Below are 7892 nucleotides of genomic sequence, written 5' to 3'. Positions count from 1 at the left end.
TTCGAAACCTTCAGCTGAAGCAGCCCTGCAGAGACAGATCACACTTCTATCAATTTCAAGCCTACTGAGAAGCTTTGATACATTAAGTGGGCTTTGGGAGCCCACACCCTAACCTTTTGTTTCTTGCTTTAACCTTTGGCTCCCAAGAATTCGTTCCCTAAGACCTAGGTAAGATACAGGCATTAAAAATACAGAGAAAGAATTTTACCAGGGCATAATTTATTTTCCATAATATTTGATACACAGTATACCAAATCCTAACTGGCTAAAGGCCCTTGGCAATATTAACGTTACTAAGGGAAATGATGATTTCTATGGCATTCAGCTTCAAGGAGAAAAGGTAGGGGCAAAAAGCAAGAGTGGGAAGGGGATTTCATCTGCCACAGAGACTAACTACCCCCTGATCAAGAAGCATCTGGGCTACCAAAGGCCCCTCTCCTACATGATGATGCTCATTTACCTGCATCAAATGTATCAAGTCACAGCACATACATTATTACCTAGTCATGTCCTGAAAAATCTCTAATCCAGCACCCATTAGATTAGATCTGAATTCTGCTGGCCAAGCCCCAGCCTCTCAGGGGGCTGGCATAAAATAGGGAGGCTAGAGTAGGGTTTCAAACACCTGTTTCAGCTTTTTAAGTGTCCAATTCAGGCCACTGTGCTCTGGCAGCAGGGACCCTGATGATACGGGTTCTCTTCTCCTGCCAAATCCTCAATTTAAAGAGCCTAGCCCCCCTGGGGAGGAAAAGATAAGACTGGGGGTTATAGCCACCTTGAAGAAATGTTTCTTTCAAACACATATCTCCCCTATGATCCAGCAATTTCATCCTTAAGTATTTGTCTAAGAGAAACTAAAATATATGTTCATAAATAGACTTGTATAAGAATGTCCATAGCAACCTATTCAAGAAAGACAAACACTAGAAACACTCAAAATATCCTTCAATAAGAAAATAAGTAAATTCTCTTATGGTTTACCCATACAACTGTATACTACTCAGTAAAACAGAATGAATCAAACCCCCCCAAAAACTAGTGATATATGCAACAACATGGATGAATTCCAAAAACATCCTAAGTGAAAAGAAGCTACATACAAAAGAGAATATCTTATGTGATTCCATTTACAGGAAATTCAAAATCAAAACTAAGATATGGTAATAGAATATAGAAAGTGGTTTTGGGTATGTATGTGTGGGTTAACTTAAAGGGGGCATGAGGAAACTGTCTGGGGTGATGAAAATGTTATGTATCTTTTTTTAAAGATGGTTAATGAAATTCTCAAAAAATTATCAACTGAACACCTAAGGTCAGTGTACTTCACTGTATGCTAATTGTATTTCAACTGAAAAAAAAAGGAGAGAGAACTAGGGGTGCTTGGGATCAGCCTCTCTTATTGGGATTATTTAGGAGAATGAAGACATAGAAGAGAAGAAGCAGATTTGCTTCTCAGCTCACCATTCTGGGAGCAGAGGCTCAACAGCGAGCTGAATTGCCACCTCAGTGCCCCTTGGGCAACCTTTGGGGAAAGAAGAGATTTTCAAGTTGTAACTGATATACCCTTAGTGAGGCCCTATGGTTCCTCAAAGGAGTGTCACTGAAATGTCTTCCAGTGTTTACTTCTCCATTGATAAAAGTATAATCAGGGTTCAATTTAGAAGTTCACAAAGAAAAAGTTAGGCCCTCACTACTTAAAATTCAGGGACTTAGTGGTCTAGTGGTTAAGAGTCTGCACTTCCACTGTAGAGGGCACAGGTTTAATTCCTGGTTGAGGAACTGATATTCCACAGGCTGAGTGGTGCGGCCAAAAAAAAAAAAAAAAAATCACAGTCTTAAAAAACATATTATAACTATAGTAATAGACAAGCAAGTCAGAGCTCTAGTTCCAGAGCCATCACCACTCTGTCATGAAACCTTATATAAAGCATGACCTCTAAGCCACAGTTCCTTCTCAATAAAATGGGCCTGAATGACATCTATGCTTCACCTTAGCTCTACCACTGTATTATTTTAATACTCTTATAAGTTCATATGACCTCCAGGATCAGATGGGGAAGGCAAGCCTTGTAATCCTTCTCAGCATTGTTATAGATTCATCCTTTAGTTTAATGAGAGCCACCGCTCTCCCCAACCAGAGCAATTCTGCATTTCATGTGAAATGATTTCACTCCTCTAACTCACTTACAGAGTTAGATTCAAAGAAAATAGTTTACAGCTTAGGAATATAAGAAGCTGCTTACATGGCAAACCCAAGGTGGTGCAGCATAAAAGAAGAGTGCTGTGCTGAGTCACTCAGTTGTGTTAAACTCTTTGCGACCCCATGGGCTATAGCCCGCCAGGCTCCTCTGTCCATGGGGATTCTCCAGGCAAGAATACTGGAGTGGGTGGCCATGCCCTCCTCAGGAATCTTCCCAACCCAGGTCTTCCGCCTTTCAGGCAGATTCTTTACTGTCTGAGCCACCAGGGAAGTCCATAAAAGAAGAGTAGGTATCCTCAAAATCCAGTGGGAAGACTGGAGAAGAAAACAAACATGTATTGAGTGCCTATTATGTGCTAGGTATGCACTGTACTAGACTCCTTGCATGTATCATTTTGTTTACTCCTCATGAGAACCCTGGTAAAACAAGTTTTTAATCCCCATCTTACAGATGAAAAATGGAGGTTCAAATAGGTCAAGTAACTGTCAAGACCCTGATGCTGGCAAAGACTGAAGGCAGGAGGAGAAGGGAATGACAGAGGACGAGATGGTTGGATGGCATCACTGACTCAATGGACATGAGTTTGAGCAAGCTCTGGAAGATGGTGAAGGACAGGGAAGCCTGGTGTGCTGCAGTTCATGGGATCACAAAGAGTTGGACATGACTGAGTTACTGAACAACAACAAACTTCCAAGACAACCCAATGGTAGAGACGGGATTTGAGCCCAGGTCTATTCAGCTCTAAAAGTTACACTTTTCTCCAAAACCATTTGGCAGGAAATAAGTTGGAGATCCTACATCTCCAAAGGGCCCTAGCATTTTTTCCTTCTTGTAAATAACTCATTTCACACATGTCATATAGCTCTTGGCACTATACAGAAGAAAGGGTTAAACCTACTGTTAGGAAGAGGAAATTCCCTGGAAAATTGAAACACATGCTGTGGCTCTGACTAAATTTCACACCCGTTCTGTTGAGCAACATCCATACTGTGTGAGAAAAGATTCCTTCCCCATCACCCCAGCCCCATTCTTTATTCATTCTATCACCTGCTGCCTTCCTTCAGACTAAGCTGAGAGGGAGGAAAGGAGGAAGACTATACATCTTTGCTTAGTGCATATTTAAGCTAGAGGTTAGTACATCCAGGGTAGGAAGAAGTACGTGTGAAAAGAGAAAAGGAATGACACTTTCTCATTTCTGCTTGGACCAGCATAGGAGGGAGCTTTTATGATAAGCTACAATGAAGAAAGTGGTTAGACTTCTGCTGGGGAGGAAAAGAGGGGAGGCTGTTCTTCCTGGAGAGTAGGCAGAATTCAGAAGAACAAGGCCAATGTACACCTGTCCCCTTGTCTGGAATTTCAGGCTCAAGTGAACGCTGAATTTCTGTCCATGAGACTTATGCCTCACCCAGGAGAGCAAATGGGAAGGTGGAAACAATTTTTTTTCTCTCTGCCACCCTCTTCAAACAGATTTTCATTTCCAGTCCCAAATAACAATAAGTATAGTTATTTGGTACTGGAAGCTGACTGGATGAAAGAAGCTTGTGGGAATTTAAGAGCCTAGGCTACCTAGCAGCTACTTGGTATAAAAGAAGGAAGAAAAGAAAGGTAAGGACAGGTAATGCCATTATGATAATCTCCAAAAACAGTCCCATACAACACCACCCCTCACATGGCTTCCTCCCATCAAGAGGTTCCCCTTGAATCTGGTCTGTGACTGCGTTGACAGATATAATGCAGGAGAAGGGACAATCTGGGACTTCGGTGCCCAGGCACTAAAAAGGCTTTGAAGCGTCTATTTCTTTCATTTTGGCAATCTGAACTGCCATGTACAAATTCTAAGCTACTCTATGAGAGGTCATGAGGGAAAGCCCTGGAGACTGAAGCATCACATCAAAAGAAGCCACATGGCACCAGACATCTAAGCCACAGTCATAGCTGACTGCAACCTCAAGAAAGACCCTAAGTGAGAGCATTAGAAGAACTGTCCAGCTAAGCCCTAGTCAACCCATGGAATTGTGAGATATAATAAAATGGTTGTGCTTTAAGCCACAAACTTTTTTTTTTTTTTCCAATCTGGTGTTCTTTTTTTTTTTTTTAATTAATTAATTTATTTATTTTCAATTTTTACTTTACAATTCTGTATTGGTTTTGGCATAGATTGACATGAATCCACCACAGGTGTACATGTGTTCCCAAACATGAACCCCCCTCCCACCCCCTAAGCCACAAACTTTTAAAGTGGTTTGTTAGGTAGCAACAGATAACCGAAACAGCTAGCTTTTGTTAAAAATGAAGCTAGTATTCTTTTGTCCTGGGCATATAACATAAACTCTATCGCATAAACAAGGAAAATCTACCCAATTTTAGTTAAAAAGAATTTATATTGGGAGGAAATCTCATTCCATTAGCAATTTGAGATTAAAACAAATCTAAGATAAACAAGAAATTTATGGTACATAAATGGGGGAAAGAACCTAAAAATTTTACTAGAGTTACAAAAGAAGTCATGAATAAATATGGAAGCAAAAACACGTTTCTGGACAGGGAGGCAAACATATATTATAAAGATGTAAAGTCTCCCCATATTAACTGACATTTTAAAATCAAAATCCCAATTGGAATTTTTAAAAGAACTTGAGTAAGTGACCCTGTACTTCATGTGAAAGAATAACCAGATAATGATAGCCAGAATATTGTTAAAAATAACTAATAAAAATTTGTAGTATCATTTTAAAATGAGTTACAAAACTATAACAAATAAACATGTATAATACTAGCAGAAGAACAGGTAGAATAATATATAATATATGATAAAAGAAAATTCAATAAATGGTCCTGTAACACATGGTTAATTATTAGGGAGTAAAAGTTACATTCCTGCTTCATTTCACTTGACAAAATAAATTCTATGTGATTAAAAGAAGATAATAATTAATTCACTCAACAAATATTTATGAGCACCAACTGTGTAGCAGTCACTGGGATGGATAATAGAAATATAGTGGTGAACAATGCAATGCAATCCTTTCCTATATAGTAGAAGAGAAAGACATTAGGGCTCATATAAATGCTAAAAGTGTTCAAGAGTTAAATATAAAAACTAAGACATTAACAGGTGAAATAAAGTGACCTGAGATGAAGGAAAAGTAGTTATAAGATTCATCAACATATGCTTAGCAGAAGAAAAGGAAATGGAAGCAGAGCTGAAAAGGCTGAATACCAGGGGCCTTCAGAGGAAAGCACCAGTGAGAAACAAGCTCTGAAATGGAAGCATCAGGTGGAGGGTGAGAAAAAAGAAGAAAATAAAATGGAAGAGGAGGAAATCATTGAAGAACTAACATAAGATCATCTCCCAATCAAATGATAATGATTTTCCTAGATCAAAAGAACCCTCACTAAGAACATAGCACAATGACTAGAAAGAGACATCAAGTGTTTATTTACATCAAGTGTTTTAGAATACTGAAACAAAGAGATTGCAAAAAAACTTCCAGTTCAAACACAAAGGACTGAGAATCAGTGGTATCAGACTACTCAAGAGCAACACTGGAAATGAAGAGACAAAGAAGCAAAGCCACCACATTCTGAAAGAAAATAATTTCCAAACTAGGATTCTATAGCCTGTCAAATCTTCACTCAAGAGCAGTGCAGAATACAAAAAGTTTCAGATATACAGTCTAAAAGAATTTATATACCAAGTGTCTTTTTCTAGGAGCCTTTGGAGGATTTTTAACCCAAATTGAGAGAGTAAAACAAAAAGGAAATGGACATGGAATCCAGGAAAAAGGAGTCCCGAAAAAAGTGAAGGGAAGTTTCAGGATGACAGCTGTACCTCATGCCTAGAGAGCAGTCGATGCAGAATGTAAGAAGAGGCTAGCAGGCACTGATAAAGATTCTCCAAGAAGAGAAAAAAATGGAGTAGAAGTTAAAAATGGAAGAGACAAGAATGGAGTGTTTGATCATGTGGGAAAACAATATTCAGCGTTAAAAACTATATTGTAGAGCTTGAGAAGAAATAGTAATACTAACATAGAAAATTAAGCATATTTTTCAAAAGGGAGTAATATCTGACTTGTAGTAAATAATACTTAAGATCTTAATAAGGTAAAGACTGAATATTGATTTAGCCAACTGGAGAGAGAACTATTATATATTGGGAGGATGGAGGGAAGGAAAATAAGTGTCAAGCAGCACTGCAGAAGTGCTATATTTCTATATCTAGGAGTAGGAAGTCAACAGATAGTGGTTCAAATGTTTAAAATCTATTTTTTTTTTAAAGTTGTGTTGTTCAGTCATGTCTGACTCTTTGCAACCCCAGGGACTACAGCACACCAGGCTTCCCTGTCCTTCACTATCTCCCTATCTTTGAGTTTGCTCAAATTCATGTCCATTGAGTTGGTGATGCTACCTAACCATCTTAGCCTCTGCTGCCCTCTTTTCCTTTCCCCTTCAATCTTTCTCAGCATCAGGACCCTTTCAATGACTCAGCTCTTTGCATCAGGTGGCCAAAGTACTGAAGCTTCAGCATCAGACCCTCCAATGAATATTCAGGGCTGACTAAATTCATTTAGTACTGACTGGTTTGATCTCCTTGCAGTCCAAGGGACTCTCAAGAATCTTCTCTAGCACCAAAGTTTGAAAGCATCAATTCTTCGGTGCTTAGCTTTCTTTATGGTCCAATCCTCACATCCATACAAGAATACTGGAAAAACCACAGCTTTGACTATATGGACCTTTGATGGCAAAATGATGTCTCTGCTTTTTAATATGTTGTCTAGGATAGCCCAGTTGGTAAAGAATCCGCCTGCAATGCAGAAGACCCCAGTTCAATTCCTGGGTCAGGAAGATCTGCTGGTGAAGGGATAGGCTACCCACTCCAGGGTGGCAAAGAGTCGGACACAACTGAACAACTTTCACTTTCATGCTGTCTAGGATTGTCAATAGCTTTCCTTCCAAGGAGCAACTGTCTTAATTTTACAGCTGTAGTCACCATCCACAGTGATTCTGGAGCCCAAGAAAATAAAATCTGTCACTGCTTCCATTTATTTCCCCTCTATTTGCCATGAAGTGATAGGACCAGAGGCCATGATCTTAATTTTTGAGTGTTGAGTTGTAAGCCAGCTTTCTCACACTTCTCTTCCAACCCCATAAAGGGGCTCTTTAGTTCCGCTTCTTTCTGCCATTAGAGTGGTATCATCTGCATATCTGAAGTTGCTGATAATTCTCCCAGCAATTTTGATTCCAGCTTGTGATTCATTCAGCCCAGCATTTCGCATGATGTACTCTGCATATAATTTAAATAAACAGGATGACAATATACAGCCTTGTCATACTCCTTTCCCAATTTTGAACCAGTTGTTGTTCCATGTAAGGTTCTAACTGTTATTTTTAGATCCACGTACATGTTTCTCAGACAGATAAGGTGGTCAGGTATTCCCATCTCTTTAAGAGTTTTCCATAGTTTGTTGTGATCCACACTGTCAAAGGCTTTAGGATAATCAATGAAGGAGAATTAGATGTTTTCTGGAATTCCCTTACTTTCTCTTTTTCTAGATTCTCTTGCTTTTTCTAAGCAGAGAATGTCCTACCTTAAACTATACTCAGTCAAAGAACAAAGAGCCTCTCAAGAGTATGATCTAAAGACAGAGGTAACTGACAAGAGACTACTGTCCTCATCTGGATACGAATTAG

The 7892-nt window shown here is 39.2% G+C and overlaps 1 protein-coding gene across 10 annotated transcripts in view; it reads right to left on the bottom strand.

Moving 5' to 3' along the window:
- GBF1 (golgi brefeldin A resistant guanine nucleotide exchange factor 1) overlaps positions 1-7892 on the bottom strand; it is a 123956-nt gene that overhangs the window by 49845 nt on the left and 66219 nt on the right. The window contains exon 1 of one of the 10 annotated variants that reach the window (XM_040254273.1): positions 2244-2319. The exons of the other annotated variants lie outside the window; for them this stretch is intronic. The gene's annotated coding sequence lies outside the window, so the exon portion shown is untranslated. Of the gene's footprint in view, positions 1-2243; positions 2320-7892 lie in introns of those variants that run through there. 10 annotated transcript variants of the gene reach the window in all.

This window comes from Oryx dammah, unplaced genomic scaffold (assembly GCF_014754425.2).
Source record: "Oryx dammah isolate SB20612 unplaced genomic scaffold, SCBI_Odam_1.1 HiC_scaffold_14, whole genome shotgun sequence".
NCBI lineage: Eukaryota > Metazoa > Chordata > Mammalia > Artiodactyla > Bovidae > Oryx > Oryx dammah.
Note: the sequence above shows the minus strand (reverse complement) of the source record. Positions and strands in the feature narration are given on the sequence as shown.